We start from the raw sequence: 15,770 nt of genomic DNA on the forward strand, positions 1-15,770 counted from the left end.
TGGTGAGTGAATGGATATCTCAGTGCTACATGTCAAAGTAAGTACATATGTAAAACACAGTACATGTGAGAGTTGACATATATAAATAACTGTGCATAAGAGCCAGTGAATGTGTGAGTGGCTGTATGGATCATTGTGAACTTGTATCAGGGATTGTATAAGAGAGTAAATATGTGTTAGTATATGTTTGAATAAGTAAAGTTTGTATAACTGTATAGTTGAGAAAATGGAGGTGTGATTGATTCTTTGCATGACTGACTAGGTGTGTGAGTAACTCCATGGATGAGTGACAGTCTGTGAGTGTCTGTTTACACTGATTGTATCTAAGGTTATATTAGAGTCTGAAGAGGTTCATCGTATTATCACATGAATGATATCATCAGTGATGTGATCAGTAATGTCAAATGAGATGTCATCAGTGATGTCATCAGTGATGTCATTTGAGATGTCATCAGTGATGTCATTTGAGATGTCATCAGTGATGTCATCAGTGATGTCACTGACCATGTCATGAATGATGTAATATGTGACATCATCAGCAGTGGATTGCGGGTGCGCGATATATAGTTAGTGCAACTAACTATATATGGAATATCAATGGTTTTGTGTGAGTAAAATAAGGTTTTGTAAATGCGAATTCCTAACTATATATGGTCTATAACCTATGGTTTTTTCAGTGAATATATATATATATATATATATATATATATATATATATATATATATATATATATTCACTGAAAAAAACATAGGTTACACACCAGTTATAGTTAGGAATTAGCATTTAAGAAACCTATTAAATTCACTGTAAAAACCATAGGTTTCACACCAGTTATAGTTAGGTGGAAATTTTACTCGCATAAAACCATCGAAATTCCACGTTATAGTTAGTTGGACTCACTATAATTTGAGATGTCATCAGTGATGTCATGAGTGATGTCACAGACCATGTCATGAGTGATGTAATATGTGACGTCATCAGCAGTGCATTGCACGCGCAAGTTATAGTGAGTCCAACTAACTATAACGTGGGAATTTCAATGGTTTTATGCGAGTAAAATTTCCACCTAACTATAACTGGTGTGAAACCGATGGTTTTTTCAGTGAATATATATATATATGTATATATTAGGCAAACAAACGTCTCAGCAGTCACGCAGAAAAATGACGAGGCGAACTCAGGAATTGGTGCTGGTTATTTTATTCTGCTGTCCACCACACCACCATTACGCGTTTCGGCCGACCACGGCCTTGATCACATATATATGTGAGTGAATATATATACATATATATATATATATATATATATATATATATATATATATATATATATATATATATATTTCTCCCCACCACCGCTGGTTAGGAGATGAGCTGGCGTGGGCGGTCCCGTTGCAGCCACCAGCTGGCTGTGTCAATTCACTCCACAACGCATCAAAAGATATTGATGAAAATGGGACACCCAGGGCTGCAGTATACAAAAGTTTTATTAGGCAGATGAGAAAAGTTCCACGACGCGTTTCGCCATTACGGCTTGGTCACGCTCGTCTCGTGGCGTGCATTACCCTCATTTAAACACCACACTCTAGTGCACACAGTAACATCACGTGCAAAACTGGCGGCCATCTTGTAATATGTAAATTACCATTGTAACAAAGCAATAATACATGTATTCGCCCCTGATATGACTTGTATACATTTGTTTGGGTCCCAAAGTATTTATGTTTTCAAAGCGAACATAATTCTGCCGTGTTAGCATAATATTCACAATAATTAGAAAAGCGATGAAAATATGAAATATATTATTCATAATGCATTGCTAGATGTCAAACACGATCGTGTGTGTATGTTGGCTTGTTTAAGGCCAATGTGACAGTGCAATGAGGCATAATATTGCTCGCAATGTAAAGGCAGAGGGCTATCCCGTGATAGGTCAGCATCTCATAGCGTCACTGTTTGTTTGTATTGCATTCCGCCAATCGACTCAACAATAGCCGTCTTATTGCCATGGAGACCCTATGTTGTGCCGGCAATTGCAAGGATCCTACAGTTGCCAAGTAATAACGCCCCAGTGGGCAAAAAAGCACAATGGATATTGAAACCTTGTAGCCCCAGTGGGCATAACAATTGCATTATTGCAAGAATCAATGTTCATCAATTGTTCATAAGGTGCTGAATGAACTTTCATCAAAAAATCAGCATACATATGTATTCATAATCATTAGAATAAATTGTCCCTTTAGTTGAGTATCAGTGCAGATCATTAGCATCAATTCCATGTTGTACCGCCACCACGTGATGTGTGAATTCCTGAAAATAAAATGAATTACATTAAAATCAAGGAAACAGCGGATATCAGTTCATAACAGTATCTAGTCATGTAGGTGGTTTGCCAATTCCTCCGTCACATTTAAACCTTTCGGTGTTAGGCATTCGAAATCCACAATGTATTTGGACTCAAGTTTCATAAGGGACAGTTCTTGATTACCACCCCTTACTCCCAAGTCCACACTGTCAATGACAACCAATTGCACCAATTGTTCATTTTGCATGTGCATCTCCGAAAAATGTCTGGCAACAGGGTAAAGTTTATTGTTGTTATGTATAGCTCTGAGGTGTTCTAATACCCTTTTCTTTGCAGTATGTTTGGTACTGCCAACATACCATTTGTTGCACGGACAGATCAAAATGTATATGCTATACGTTGTGTTACATGTTAATCGTTTCTGGATTGTAAACACTCTTTTGCTGTTAGGGACAGATAGTGTTTTACAATCTTTACTGAATTTGCACGCTTTACATTTCCGACAACATCTGAAAACCACATCGCTCCTGTTAGAATCACTTTTAGAAGTCACATAATTGTGGCTGAGTTCATCTCTCAATGATTTACCTTTTCTGAAAGTTATTTGTGGATTATCAGAGAGATATTTTGTCAAATGCATGTCCGTCTGGAGGACATGCCAGTGTTTTTGAAGAGTCTTACGTATAATGTGTGCTTGTTCCGAATAAGTAGTGATGAATCTCACTTTGTCAGCTTCTTCACTGGTGGTGCGGGGATTTAGTAATTCCTCTCTATTTTTCAGAGCTACTCGATCTCTAGCAGTATTGATTACTTTCAGACTATAACCTAAGCATGGGCGAATTTTTCGGATCTCGCGTTCGCGGATTTTGCGGATTTGCGAACTCGCAATCCGCAAAATCCGCGAATTCTCGCGAATTCGCGGATTTTTTTTTTTATGTTCGCACGGGTTTCTGCAAGTTCGCGAGGGTTTTGTACAATTTCGCAAATTGCTAAATTGTACAAAACGCGTGCGAACTTGCAGCAACCCGTGCGAACACAATAATATGAAGAGAAAGAAGCTCCTGGTCACAGGAACAGCACGGGGATTGCGCTCATGAAAGTCAAGGATGCAAAGGCCTCTACCCAGCATCACAGCTGACTTTCCACGGTAGATGTGGGAAGAGGCACACCTGTCCAGCCTCGAAGACGCTCATGATTGTTTTTGGGCTAATGAATGAGTCACTGAATTTGAGCATCAACTAGTTCGAGCGACCATGTGTGTGTTACTATGCAATCGCCCTGAAGGGCGCAGGGGTCCCTTGAGTGAGCTGTCCATCATAGTGGGTGAATGGCGGGAAGACGGTGCAAACCGCGAGTGTGTGCGCGGGGCCAAACGTGCGGGGCTTCCATGCGAGTTCACATGCCTCTTGTGTGCATAAAAGGTCAGAGAAAGATCAGTTCAGCAGATGAAGAGAAAAAGCTCCACAGGAAGGGTCACAGGAAGGGCATTTGTAAATATTTTAGGATGGGGCCGGCAAGCTGCCAGCGCCATCCTAAAATACTTACTAAATTAGCTTCAACAGGAAGCTCTAATAGATAAAATAAAGCAGTTGCGAGCACCTGCTTTATTTTATCTATTAGAGCTTCCTGTTGAAGCTAACTTAGTAACTATTTTAGGATGGCGCTGGCAGCTTGCCAGCGCCATCCTAAAATAGTTACAACAGGGCAGGCTTGAACTTTTGCCCCCGGAAAAATCCGCCTCTCGCGGATTTGCGGATTTTCGGTAAATTCGCGGGAGTTCGCGGATCGCGAATTTACCGAAAATCCGCAAAATCCGCGAGCGGAACGGATTTTCCGCCCATGCTTACTATAACCCCTACTCCGGAATCTCTCACACATGACATTTTCTTCCTCCTGGTAGGCCCCCTCGTTACTGCAATTGCGTTTAGCTCGCAGTAATTCCCCGTAGGGTATGCTGTTTATTAGGCTACGGGGATGACAACTATTAGCATTAAGGATGCTGTTGCCAGCTGTTTTTTTCCAATATAATTTGGTGTTGAGTAAGTTGTTCTCAACTCCCACAATTACATCCAGAAATTCCACTTCTGTTTTACTGAAGTTTCCAGTCAATGTCAGATTGAGGTGGTTTAGATTCAATTTGTCAATAAAGGACTGAACTGAAGTAACATCACCACACCAAATAAAAAAGATGTCGTCTATGTATCTCAGCCACAGGGCCACCTGATCGAATTCTGCCATTTCTCTGACGACCTGCTCCTCCCACCAGTCCATGAAAAGATTTGCATAGCTGGGGGCGAAGCAGGTCCCCATGGCCGTGCCCTGTGACTGTCGATACAAGACTTCATCAAAATAAAAAAAATTGTTGGTGAGACAAAATTCAATCATCTTCAACAACATTGATGAGTGTTGTGAAAAAGATACAGATCTGGTTCTCAAAAAGTGTTTCACAGCTTGTAAGCCCTGATGGTGTACTATACTAGTATATAAGCTACTGACATCAAGTGTAGCTAATACATAGTCTTCCTCCCAATGGATGCCATTTATGACTGTGAGAAAATGGGTGGTATCTTTGGTGTATGAAGGAAGGGACACCACATATGGCCTTAAAAAATAATCAATATATTTGGACGTATGTTCCAGTAGTGAACCCATTGAGGATACCATTGGACGGCCAGGGTTTTTTTTTGGATCTTTGTGCAATTTCGGAAGCAGATATAGTACCGGTGTTCTGGGATGTGCACAGTACAAATACTGGTATTCTTCTTGCTCCACTAACCCTTTGTCTTTCCAATCACACAGCATTTCCCTACATCTGATGTTAGAGCCTTGTAATGCATCTCTATTGCTTTTGCAGTAACAGTTCTCATCACTCAATTGTCGATAGCCTTCTTCTAAGTATTTGATCTTATCCAATATCACCACATTGCCTCCCTTGTCACTTTCTCTGATAACGATTGTTTTGTCTTGTTTCAATTGATCAAGGGCTACAATTTGGTCAGAGGACAGATTTTTCCTAATTTGAGCAGTTTTTTGGTATCTCATTTTAGTCAGATCTTTAACAACTCCCCTTTCGAAGACATCAATCGCATCACATTGAACATTGGGTAAGAAGACTGATTTGGGCTTAAAAGTAGATCCTGGATGCAATCCTGTGTCTGTCCCCAATAGTTCCAGATCCGTGTTAGAAATATTGGCAGGGTCAGAGTCTAATATATCTATCAATGCAGCGTCATTCGTGTCAAGATTAAAAATGTTAGTAGAGGTACTTACAATTTCCTTTGTCTTAGGTTTCGCCGCGTACCACTTTTTAATTTTCAGTTTCCTTGAAAATAGAAATAAATCAATCCTAGTGTCAGCGAAGTTCATGTTATTAGAAGGGCAAAATGATAATCCTAAAGCAAGAGTTTTTTCTTCTTCTTTGGTGATTGGTCTTTGAGAAAGGTTGACAACCGTCATATTCATTTCTGATTTTTTGTGCTCCTTGTTGTCATTCCCATGGGAGCTTTGTTGCAGTTGGCGCCGCCTCTTTTTGGCTTGTTTGTTGCGGCGGTTCCACCTCTCTGCCCTCGACCTCGACCTCTTGCTGGACTTCCAGCCTGGTATGTGTCGTTTCTCGTCTTGCTGATCATTTGAAACTGTAATAAAAAATTGGGGTTTTTTGACGGGCCCTCAATTGCATCTTGGTTGGTTTCCACTGTGGAGGCATCTGATATATTTCCGTCTGATACATCGCTTTCTATTACCTCATGGCTAGCATTGGTATTACACGTTGTTGTTATGGCAGCTCCGGTCTTTTTATCAAAACATAAATACTTTGGGACCCAAACAAATGTATACAATTCATATCAGGGGCGAATACATGTATTATTGCTTTGTTACAATGGTAATTTACATATTACAAGATGGCTGCCAGTTTTGCACGTGATGTTACTGTGTGCACTAGAGTGTGGTGTTTAAATGAGGGTAATGCACGCCACGAGACTAGCGTGACCAAGTCGTAATGGTGAAACGCGTCGTGGAACTTTTCTCATCTGCCTAATAAAACTTTTGTATACTGCAGCCCTGGGTGTCCCGTTTTCATCAATATCTTTTGATGCGTTGTGGAGTGAATATATATATATATATATATATATATATATGGTTACAAGGAAGTTATAGTTAGCAAGTAGAATTAAAAACCTTAGAAATTCACTAGAAAAAAACAAAGGTTACAGGTTACAGGGACATGGTCAGTGACATCACTGATCACATCTCAAATTACATCACTGATGACATCATCCACAGCATCTCTGCCGTACCCACTCACACTCCTATAGAATCTTTTATACACCCACTGCCACTCCCACACAACCATTTAATTGTGCTGGACCAGACAATTTAACAGGATGGTCTAAGTGCTGATTGTGCTTCTGAAATGCAGCCAGAGGTCTAGATGCTGATGAAAAGGGGATCCAATGATGAGGCTACTGGAAATTAGATCTTTAAATACTAAATTAAACAAACACATATTTGTTTGGGCATAGCAGGCTGGGCAAGATGGACAGATAGGTCCTTTCCTAAACTCTGCTTATGGAGGAGGGAGAGACGGAATGCATACCTGGTGAGTGAAGTTTGTATTTGCTGCATGAAGTGTATATTTTGCCACATCCTTCATGTTTGTTGCAAGCCTGAAGAGTGTCTCTTTGTTTGAGTGCTTCTTCTGTGCAGCCATTGTTAAGAGTGAGTAGTGGAGTCCTTCCTTTGTGATGGCAGCCTGAAGAATATTTAGATTATGTTACAGCCTTCCTCTCCACTGTTGTTATCCTCTCTGTAGTCAGTGTTAAGGTGATAAATGCATGTAATTGGTGTCCCTTTTATTTGCGAGACATTGTTGTTAACAATAAGGGCTTGGAGCCTGCCTGTTGCTTACCATTTCTTGACTTGCCTGGCAGTCTTCTTTAAAGCCTTGTAATTGGTCAAGGCAGATCTAACATATTTTCCATTCCACTCTGTAGAGCAGGGACCAAGCGCTGATTGATTCAACTTAATCGGTGTCCCTTACGTGATGGAGGTACTATTTTGTTCTTTTTAGCTTTTAGTGTCCTGCAACCAGAAAGAGTATGACTGGAAAAATGTGTCTAACAGGACAAACTAAATTGCAAAGATTTATCTTCTATTGTTAACTTTCTTTTATTTTGGCAAGTCTTCTTCTCACACTTTGCAGTCATGTTTTCTTTTGTTTTTGCTCATGGGTGTGCCCCAAACAACCCCACTCCAATCTGCCCCAACCAATTCTGCGACAATCCACCCCACCCCACCTCACCCCACACCAATCCACCCCATCTCACACCACACCAATCCGCCCCATCTTCACCACACCAATCAACCCCAACCCACCCCACCCAATCAAATCCACCCCACACTAGACCAGTCCAATCCACCCCACTTAAATTCAAACCACTCACCCCAAATTAATCCACTCCAATTCACTATATTACAATCCTCCCAACCCAACCCACCCCACTCCAATCCGTCACACTCTAATTCACCCCACTACAATCCAAAACAATCTGCCTGACTCCAATCCAAACCATCTGCCGCACTCCAATCCAAAACAATCTGCCCCACTCAATCCAACAAAGTCTGCCCTACTCCAATCCAAACCATTCTGCCCCACTCCAATCCAAAACAATCTTCCCCACTCCAATTCAAAACAATCTGCCCCACTCCAATGCAAAACCTTTTTGTTTACAAGCTGAAGACCTGCACACATCTAGGCTTTTTAAGATTGATGGCTCTGTATGAAAAAAAGTATTTACTGTGCTACATTCTGCTGTGTGTGCCATTTACATTCATGTACACTTTAAATTCATAATCTGCCTCATTTTAATAACAATCCTCTTGGATGGCACAGTTTCACCCTGCAATTCAGATTTTTCAGCAAAGACGCCCTACTCTCATTTTCATACTGTTGTAGCCAGAGAAGTTGCTACATTGTGGGATTTTCACTCTAGGACATCTGAGGGATAAAAACCCACAAAGCCATCCAACTGTTACCAAATACTTCCCCTAATATAGAGCTAGACCTTTTGGCTTTGACAGTGCCTATACTACATGTATTATTCTGTCAAGTAGCACTAAAGCCCACTTCAGGCAGAATGAAGAGGAATAAACACCAATCAGAACCCTAGAACAACTGTCAAAAACACCTTTTTAGGTCTTGGCTCTAGATTGCACGAATGTGCTGTCTCGAGGAGAAATATGCTGTATTTACTTTGTGGGCTCCCACTCCACCCATAAGCTTACCATTTGCTGGCCAATCGTCGCTCCATTTTTTGATCTCTCCACTTGATAAGGGAATGCATATGTCATGCCTCTTCTGGTGTTTAGCCCTCCCCGAAAGCACTGCAAACCTACTTTTAAAGATACGCAGCGGCCATTGTAGGGCATTGTTTTGGAACTACTTTTTTACTACTTTAGGAATGCTTTTCACAGACCTTTTATTTTTACTCTCCGTTGTTTGTTTCCTGCTCGTGCCACCTCGTTATCTCTCTTTTACTCTCACAATCCCTCTATGTATTTCTCACTCCCCATTCTTTTACTCTCTGTTGTTGCATCTTCTCTATGTGTACTGCTAGTTTTTTTTCTGTACTTTTGTAAGAGCGCTAACTCAACTTGAAGGGATTGAAACACTTTAGATGAGCACCAGTTACATTACACAAGGATACATTCATTTCTTGGTAGCCCCTGGGAGATTAAAGTGATTCACCCAGAATCACAGGATGTTGAGCGGATGCCGACTTTGGACCCTGGTTTCCCAGCTCCAAAGTCAACAGCACTGGGCGTTATGCCATATCCTCTCTCTAGCAGTTGGACAATGATCAGTACAGACCTAGGAACAGCACGCCCTGCTCTGTTTAATAATCTATGACTCCGCTCAGGGGCCACTCCATGGGGACCAAGTGATAGAGAAATGCTGCTTGTCCAGGGTCATGGGGAGACTTGCTGCTCTATGACGTGGGCCTTGTGACGCTATGGCAAGACCTTCAGTTCCCTGCTTTGAATGTGGCACAGAGGACAGCGCAGGGTGCTCCCAGTTCTTCACCCTGTGGTAAGGGCAGTATCTCTACCGGGGCAGTGCGTGCTTACAGGGCAAGAGGGGAAGGGTTTCTCCGGGCACTGTGTCCAATTCAGCACACCTCGTCCACCTTTGTAGAAGTTTTCATAAGCGCTCAAACAACTCAATGCCTTATAAAAGGTAGCACCTAGTTTTCACTGTAAAGGCACGTACCCAGTACTAAAGCGCTGCCCTAATTAGTGTAAATGTGACCCACATTGTACCGTTGGGTCCCAAACTTTGCCTTTGCTCTTCGGCATGCTCTGCATTGAGCTCATATGCCTGCCCTACATGCCCTGTAGTGAGCTCCTAAAAATGCCCACTAATTTGCCTGTAAATGTAGTGCTCTACTGTGCACTGGTAAAGGTGTTCTACAGGGTGCTCTGCAGCGTACTCTGTAGTGAGCCTGCGGTAGACTTGTACGTATGCTCTGCAGTGAGCCTGCAGTGTACTTAAAATTGTGATTGTAAGTGTGCTCTGCAGTGAGCCTGCAGTGTGCCTGTACATGTGCTCTGCAGGCAGCTTTTAAGTGTTCTCTGCATTGTGCTATACAGTGAGCCTGCAGTGTGCTCCCCGTTCTTTCACTGTCTGTTGTTGCAACCCTTTCTCTGTCTCCAACTCGCTTTTTTTCGTTTGCACTTTTATATATTTATAGTGCTAACTCAACCCAAAGGGATTGGAGCACTTTACATGAGCACCAGTTACATTACACAAGGACGCATTCATTTCTTGGTAGCCCCGGTTAGAATCTGTGGTTGTTAATCACGTTGTTCTTTCACATTATTAGGAAATCCTTCCAGTCATAGATGGGCACTACGTTCAGTGATAGCTGTTCACTTTTGTCAGCTGCCTACCACGTCAAAGCTTGTTGGGGCTGAGGTGAGTCTCTCAAAGGGCCGGACTGGCCGTAGCAAGCACTGGCGTTTCGCCCGTAAGCGGCCCGGGTGGAAGCCGTTTTTGGACCCCTTTGGGCCATTTTTAGGTCTCGGCCTGATCCAGGGCATGCGCTGGACTGGCAGAGACATTTAGTAGCTGCTTTGAAAAGTGCTACTTTCCCGGCGACCAGCTTGCTATCACGCGCAAAAGAGCGTGCACGCATGCGCGTAATAGCAAGCTAGTGGCCGGCAAGGTAGCACTTGCGGTGACGCGTGTGCACACCACACGCAGTCAGTCACCACTTGCGTTTTTTTTTAATTTATTTCATTTCGCGGCCACCCTGCTTTACTTTTACGGCCGCACGGCCAATGCTTGTTGTTCATTGTTATACAACCCAAATAGTCCAAATTAATTTGCCCTTTTTCAACGCGTGGGCATTTTCACAAAAACAGCCTCAGAAATGATTCGCCTCCGACTAGTGAGGAAAATACTACCCTACATTCCGCTCCACCATCGGAGAACCCTAGTCCCAGCAATGGTCACCTCACGATTGGACTATGGGAATGCCCTTCTGGCAGAAGTCGGGGAGACACTTTTGGCCAAGCTACAGGTGGTGCAGAACACTTGCGCCAGAATTATCCTCAATCAACCGGCAGATTCCCCCTCAGCGCCACTGTTACGGAAACTTCATTGTCTATCAGTAAAAAAAAGGTCATTCTTCAAGATCTGTTGCCTGACCTTTAAGCAAGTCAATGAGACTGGCCTGATGTACCTACGGAACAAGATACAGAAATATACCCCTAGCAGGCATCTGAGATCAACACCACAGCATTTGCTACAGTCTCCACGTATTCGACTGGTCAGGACGGGAGGGAAAGCCTTCTCGTACCTGGCACCCAAGTACTGGAACCAACTTCCGTTGGGATTGCGCAATATGACGAGCTACAACGGATTCAGGAAACAGTTGAAAGCTTATCTATTTTAAACTTAGAGTATTCTCGTTTCTTCGGGCCACATGCATCAACCTATTTAGGTAATGCTAACGGTGCAAATCGGTAAATTCGGCCGTTTGCAATTCCTAAATAAGTTTTTGGGATGCATCATGCATTTTAGTGAAATTCGCTATTTTTAGCGATTTCCAAAAATGCGATTGCTTTCAAGGAATCGCAAATTTGTGATTCCTTAAAAGCAATGCATGATTGTTTTTCAAATTGCGAATTCGCAATTAGGGGGTGCAAATTACCACGAGGGTGAACCTCTTTGTAATTTGCGAAAAAGTATTAAAATGCTCAAAATTGCATTTTAAACACTGTCATGTTACAGACACACATGTCCTTAGGACATGTGTGTGTGAAACATGCACTTTAAAATACATTTCAGTGGGGGTCCTTTGGGGGGGGTGGAGAACCATTCTAAACTGTTTGGAAGAGAGTCAAGGAGGGTGCCTGAGCAGGAGAAGTGGAGAATCTGGCTCGGGATAGCGGCCACAGTGAACTCCGTGGGCGTGGCAGACAGGTCACTTGAAGAACTAAAGAAGAGGTGGTACGACCTCCGAGGTCGTGCCAAGGAGAAGGTTGCGGAGAGGCTTGGAGAGTCCCTGGCCACTGGAGGGGGAGGACCTACAGTCCCTCCAAACACCCCCATGGAGGACCGCATCGAGGACACGTTGGAGCCCGAGGCGTGCATTGGAGTCACCAGATTGGACTCATCCCGCCCCACCCAAGCGAGCCAAGGTAAGTGACATGCGACTGCGACCCTGCCCCCTATGAATGGCCATGACCCTATAGCCTCCCATAATGTTCCAAAGTCATGCCATCGGTGCACATTAGGTAATGCCCTAAAGCATTGTGGGACATGTAGTGTGGGCAAGTACAAGTACCCCAATGCAGATAGACAGGTTCCAAAGTATGCAATGCCACAGCCAGTCAGGGAATGTCATCCAGCATGCATGTAGCAACTGCACGTGTGACAGATACATGCAACTAATGAACGTCCACTTCCCCTCATAGGTGGCGCAGACAGCAGCGACAGTGACAGGCTGCTCATCGATGAGCAACCACTGGATGACGAGGAGGTGCCGTTACCAACACAGCCTGCACCAACAGGCGCAGCACCTACCCCTGCAGCCAGGCCCACAACAGCTGTGCCTCCACCGTCTGGCGCAGCACCTACCCCTGCAGCCAGGCCCAAAACATATGTGCCTCCACCGTCTGGCGCACCATCTACCCCTGCAGCCAGGCCCACAACATCTGTGCCTCCACCGTCTGGCGCACCATCTACCCCTGCAGCCAGGCCCACAACATCTGTGCCTCCACCGTCTGGAGCACCATCTACGCCTAGCTCAACTCCACCAGCAGCTGGAGCATCCACATCTGGTCCAGCGACAGCGGTGACACAGCGGCCACCCACTGTGGCCAGCCAGCAGAGCAGGCGTGGCAAGGCTCGCCTGCAGAACAATGCACCCAGCGCCAGGAGGGGATGGAAGTGCGCTTGCCGAGCATGAGTATAGAGTGTAGAATGCTACGCATTCACCAGCTGCAGGCACGCCGGCAAGGGGCCATACAGATGCAGCTGAATAATATTGGCCGCAATGTGGCAGGTGTGGGGGAGAGGATGGACCGCATGACGGCAGCCATGGCAGGTGTGGGGGAGAGGATGGACCGCATGACGGCAGCCATGGAGGCCAACACTGCTGCGCTAATATCACAGCGCAACACCGCCCGCCGCCGCCACCGGCAGCTACTGACGCGGCTGTCGGCATACACCAGGTCAAACTACATGATCGGCAATGCGACATCCCAGCTATCGCGACGGTCCCTGGCGCAGCAGCAGCAGCTAATCCAATGCTGCGAGAATGTGGCCAGAGTATTAGAGCACCTCACCACTGCCGTTATGGCACTCCATCCCGCTGTACCTGGCAATGTCGGGGGGAAGATGCCAGCGAGGGCACCTCAAGTGTGAGCAGCCAGTCTTGGGTGCTTCGCGCCGGAGGCGCACCTGCCTAACATGTACTTTTACAGGCACAGGCTGACACTATAAGCCTGCCCTGTGTTTTGGACGCAGCAGTATAGGGCAATACTGATTGCATAGGAAGGATGACAACTTGCACTATTATTGTGAATCAAACAATAATATTTATTATAGCATCACACATTGGCGTTCTGTCATTATTTCAATTTGCATGCAATTGTGATTTGTTGGGTGAGGGGAGAGGGTACACTAGAAACTGTTCATTGTGATGTGGTTGCGGCGTCTGTAGCCTTCAGTTGGGGTCTCCCCGCGTGCATGGCGCACATGTGCAGGTGGCTGGTCGTCCCCTTCCGACTCACTGCCTGAGATGTCTTGGTAGCAATGTTGTGTAGTATTGCACACACAGCCACAATGCGGCAGCACACATCAGGACTGTATTACATGGCCCCACCTGTCTTGTGAAGTATGCGGAATCTGCTCTTCAGTAGCCCAAAAGTCCTCTCAATGCAATTCCTTGTGCGTATGTGTGATACGTTGTAACGCCGTTGCTGTGGTGTAGCAGGGTTGAGGTATGGGGTGAGGAGGTATTCACGCAGGGCGTAGCCACTGTCACCTGAATGAGAGGAGCAGAGGGTGAGTGCCTTTGCAGCGCAGCTACTTCATCGCAGTGTGACATTGTGGGTAAAGTGTACTTACCAAGTAGGTGTCCTTCCCCGAAGTCTCCCCTGGCCAGTCGTGTGTGGAGGCCGCTGTGCCGGAATATGAATGAGTCATGTGTACTCCCCGGGTACTGTGCCACTATGTCCGTGATGTATGTCTTAGCATTGCAGACCATCTGGATGTTGAGGGAGTGGCAGGACTTGCGATTGCGGTACATGTACTCCGTTGCAGCTGGTGGGCAGATGTGGATGTGGGTACAGTCAATGCATCCTATAACGTGTGGGAAATGGGCGACATTGTAGAATTGAAGCTTGGTCTCATCCAAATCCTGTTGGCTTGTTGGAAATTTGATGTGGTGGTGTAGCTGGGTCAGCATTGCGTCATGGAAACTCCTTAGGCAGCGGGACATGGTGGGCTGGGATATCCCCCCAGCAGCCGCAACTATCCTCTGGAAGCTCCCGGAGGCCAGGAGGTGCAGGCTACACAATACCTGGACATGTGTTGGCACGGCATTGGTCCGCCTTGTTGGGTGCTGCATCAGGGGGTCAAGGTCCTGAATTAGCTTGATGATCATTGCCCCATTCAGGCGGTACTTTGCGTATATTTGCTCTCTGGTTTGGCCCAGCAGGGTGATCCGCTGGCGGAATATCCTGGCCTGGATTCTGCGTCTCCTCCGTGCTGCTCGCTGTAGCCTTCGCCGCCTGACCACCATGTACATTCCTGGCATTGTGAAACTCCTTATGCTGATGCTGCTTCTCCTTAAGTGTGTTTGGTCAGGCCAGCACCAGTTGCTGATTGGCCAACGGTTTTTCAAGTATTTTTTTTACTATGGGTTTGATGGTTACCACCTGCTTTGGGTTGACCTTAAATTGTGCCTCGCAAACTGCGATTTTGTTTTTTTTCGCTAATTGCAATTTTTCATGAATCCCGATTGCGAGGATATTGCGATTTCGCTATTTTTTTCGCAGAATCCGTGATTTCTCGCTATTTCCGATTCGCAAATGGTCTACTGCCGGGATTCTGCGAATCTTTTTACGATTTAGCAATTCTGTGTTAGCGAATTCGCTATTTTCGTGGTGAATACCGATTAGGGAAATTGCGCCCGCAATAGCATTTTCGCAGCTATTGCGAGCGCAATTTAGCTTCATGAATCAGGCTGTATGCGATTAAAATCATGCATCCCAATTTGCGATTCCTTATTTGCGATTCCCTAAAAATCGCAAATAAGGAATCGCAAAACCTTACAATGATGCATGTGGCCCGTCCTTAGGGAGGTTGTTTTGTTCTGGATAGCTCCGCGATGCCCCAGGGTGAGGTGAGCGCTTTGTAAACCATTTAACTAAACTAAACTAAACAGGTGAATAACATTCTCCACTAAACACGGTTTATGACTGGTTTACTAGAGTACGCAGCTTCCGGGTAAACACAACGCTTTCCGACTATACATAATCACGGTGCACAATTGTATTTGATCGATTTTTACAAACCGTATACTTAAATTATATTCTGGCAGAGTTCCGATTCGAAGGCAGAGATTAGGCGGCAGGCACAATTGTAAACCTTTTAAAACGTAACCTTCTGAGGCGCGGACGGGGTTCGAACCCGTGATCTTCGGTTTACGAGACCGACGCCTTACCACTTGGCCACCGCGCCGCCGTTATTACAAAGCTTGACTATCTGTCTCACGTACAGCAACTTCGGTGCTTCTAGAGTGCATATGTTCACGGTGGTTACTTTTGTTTGGTTCAGGGTCATTTGCAGCCGTTCTTAATTCCTTGCCAAAGGTCATGTCTCCAATTAGAAGTCAACCAATGGTGGAAATACATTTCCACGATAATTTTTTTTAAGCTCCCACTTTACTCC

At 44.9% G+C, this 15,770-nt stretch overlaps 1 non-coding gene across 1 annotated transcript; it reads right to left on the reverse strand.

Moving 5' to 3' along the window:
* Positions 1-15,488: 15,488 nt before the first annotated feature.
* Positions 15,489-15,560, reverse strand: TRNAT-CGU (transfer RNA threonine (anticodon CGU)). The gene has a single exon. It is a non-coding gene; the product is annotated as a tRNA-Thr (tRNA).
* Between the last annotated feature and the right edge of the window lie 210 nt (positions 15,561-15,770).

Source organism: Lissotriton vulgaris, chromosome 11, assembly GCF_964263255.1.
Source record: "Lissotriton vulgaris chromosome 11, aLisVul1.2, whole genome shotgun sequence".
NCBI lineage: Eukaryota > Metazoa > Chordata > Amphibia > Caudata > Salamandridae > Lissotriton > Lissotriton vulgaris.